Genomic DNA, 3,297 nt, shown 5'->3' with positions numbered 1-3,297 from the left:
TTTAAGTTTTAAAGAAGAAGAATGAGTATACATACCTTAGAGAGAAGAGATATATTTACTCAAGAGTGCAGTGATAGAATAAGAACACTAAATCTTTTCACTTACTGATTAATGCGTATAGCTGAAAAAAGTTAATACTCAATGTTTAGCATTCCAAGTTCATTGATGATGATGTTGAATCTTGTCTTATCAAGAGGCTTTGTGAAAAGGTCAGCGAGTTGGTACTCAGTAGGAATAAAGTGAAGTTCAATATTACCATTCATAACATGATCTCTGATAAAATGAWATCGGATCTCAATATGTTTGGTCTTGGAGTGAAGAACAGGGTTATTTGCAATCGCAATAGCACTAGTGCTATCACAATAGGTAGGAATCTTTGAAGACTGAAGATCGTAGTCGTTGAGCTGTTTTTCATTTAAAGGATTTGGGCATAGGAACTTCCAACGGCAACGTATTCAGCTTCAGCAGTTGATGTAGACACAGAGTAATGTTTTTTACTCGTCCAACTCACCAACTTTCCACCTAGAAGCTAACAACCTCTAGTGATGCTTTTCCTATCAATTTTCCAACCTGCAAAATCACTACCCGAGTAACCTATTAGGTCAAAACCTGAACCCTTAGGGTACCAGAGACCCAAGTTAGGAGTTCCCTTCAGGCATCTAAATATGCGTTTTACAATAATAAGATAGGATTCCTTAGGTTCAGATTGATATCGTGCACAGAGACAAGTAGAATACTTTCCATTTTGGATCCTTGTTGAGAGAGAGAGGTGGAGCCATTAGAGTTTTCATAGATGAGCTGTTAGAAAGATCAAACTTTTTTAGCATATCACGGACATACTTACTTTGGCTGATAAAGATATCTTTATTGTAACATCCAATTTCTAATACGCCCAATTTATTTTCTTAGTATATTTATTTATTAGGTTTAAGAGAATCTATGATTTAGTGGGAGTTTGGGTTTGAAATTTTAGAATTATACTTCTTAGGAGTATATTAGAGGATTTGGGAAAATTTCACGTCAAATAGTTACGTAAAATTGATTTTTGGGAGATCTTCTCTAGAATATTTTTGTTGTATGTTATAGATTATCTCTTTATGAACGTGTAGGCGAAAACATCATAGAAAACGGAGGTCTGAGGGAAAAGTTATGAATATTTTAAGTGTTGATGGTCAAAATGGGTACCTAGCCGGGCCAACCCGGCCCAACTCGAGTTTTAGCATTATAAATTGGATTTTTGGCCCATTTTTCTTGTCATTWRAGTCCAKAACTCACACACACACTAGAGGTGYGATTTTCACAYACATARGCTYGATTCAACTCAAATCAAAGAGGAACAACAAGATCTTTGAAGGATTTGATCATCAAGTAAGGTATAATCTATTTTTGCACTTGTTCTTGGTTGACATTCTTGTTATATAGGTTGCATGTTGAGATAGAGTTAGAGTTTCATATGGGTTTGATCTTAAGTATATAAAATGAGTACATTTTAGTAGTTATGGCTTGAAATGATCATTAGATTCAAGAGATTATCAAGATTTAAGCAAATTCATCATATGAACCATGACTTGATCAAGTCAATGATTTGGGAGAGAATAAAAATAATAAAATAAAGGTTGGATTTTGGTTTTTTATGTCAAATATGTTATATTAAGTTGAGATTCAGAAGTTGGAATAATTTGGGATCGAAATGGTTTGATAAAAATATATGAAAATGAGGATTTCGACTTAAGAATGCATTAAAAATGTGTAGACTTTAAAAAACTGTATAAAATCGTAGAAAAATCCAAATGAGGCGAGGCCAATTTCCTTAGTTAGATATTTGAGTCTAGTTTATTTCTTCTGATCAAACCATGATTCCGAGCTTAAAATGTGCAAAACAGTTCTGCATGCAGCAGCTGTACATAGAAAATTAGGTAAAGTGTTCAAATAGGATATGTGTATAACATGAGTTTCTTATATTGTTTGCTTATGAGATTTTGTACATTTACTCCAGGGGGTAATTAGGATATATTTTGATGCTTTGGAAGTAATCTAAGTGTGGTAGCTTGGACTTGCTTTGTGAGCTTGTTTTGGAGCTTTTCGATATTATTGCGGTTGCGCAGTGAGTTATATAGTTAATTGTTACATATTTATTTGAACATATATATTTTCATATGAATGTTTTTTGGTCTTGAATTGAGTCACACGATCTTGACTTTCCTTTGATTCCGTCTCTTGAATCTATTCCATATTACTATCTCGGTATATCGGTTTACTTTTCGGATCCGGACTCGTTGTTTTTGTTCCTTGAATTGTACGCCATAGTATGGGTACTTCGTGTGGCATGCCAGAAGTTTATGGCAAAGTCAAGATCCTGGGTTGGACGGGTGAGACTTTCTGCGGTTGTGAGTACTCATTGCTCAAAGAGAAGGAAGAGCAATTAGTAGGGAACCTTAGCACATACCCGGTAGAGGAAGGCGGGCAGTGCGAGGTTCCCCGTAATGAACGATTCTGACTTGGACTTTGGCATGAGCCCGGGAGGTGAAGGATGGGGTGATGCACTGTCTTCGTTATGATTACCGATTCGATCTCTTGGATTCTTGATATTTATTGGTATTCTAACGATTGTTGAATATATTTGGTTATTGATCCTATTTCCTTGTTGTTTTGAGCATCAATGGTATGGTATATTATGGTGATTTGAATATGGAATCCTATGATCTTAGCATCCGGTACGTAATTGTTCACTTGGTTTCTTGTAAGTCTCGGTTTGCATTTGGATGATGCTTTGAACTCTTTTATTGATAAGAATTTATTTATGTATGTTTATATACATATGCGATATTGATATGTAATACTTAACTATTTAACTCACTAAGCGTTGGCTTACCATTTAAGTGGCAAACTCTCTCAGGAAAGAAGTCGGATAAGAAGAAAGAACCCGTTGTTTGACTTGAAGATTTATCGGGGAACTTGAAGATTACGATCTTGCTTTTGGGTAAATAGTAGCTTATTACCATATTTCATATATGTAGTAAGTAAAGCTTGATTATAGTCTTGTTCTGGTTATAAGTATGTCCTGTATTCTTTTGCTACTTAATTCGGGTTGTAAGTAAAAATCCGTTATATCCGGGTTGGAATTATGTTTTGGGTGGTTTTATCATCTCGGGTCCATTTTCATCGCCTCTGGTCCATTTTCATCGTCTCTGGTCCATTTCCATCGTCTCTGGTCCATTTCCATCGCCTCTGGTCCATTTTCATCGCCTCTGGACCATTTTCATCGCCTCTGGTCTTCTTCCAGACTTAGTCATTTTA

The sequence above is a fragment of the Cynara cardunculus genome, unplaced genomic scaffold, assembly GCF_001531365.2.
Source record: "Cynara cardunculus var. scolymus isolate 2C unplaced genomic scaffold, CcrdV1 Un_Scaffold_638, whole genome shotgun sequence".
In the NCBI taxonomy this organism is placed as follows: Eukaryota; Viridiplantae; Streptophyta; class Magnoliopsida; order Asterales; family Asteraceae; genus Cynara; species Cynara cardunculus.
This window is presented reverse-complemented; position numbering follows the sequence as displayed.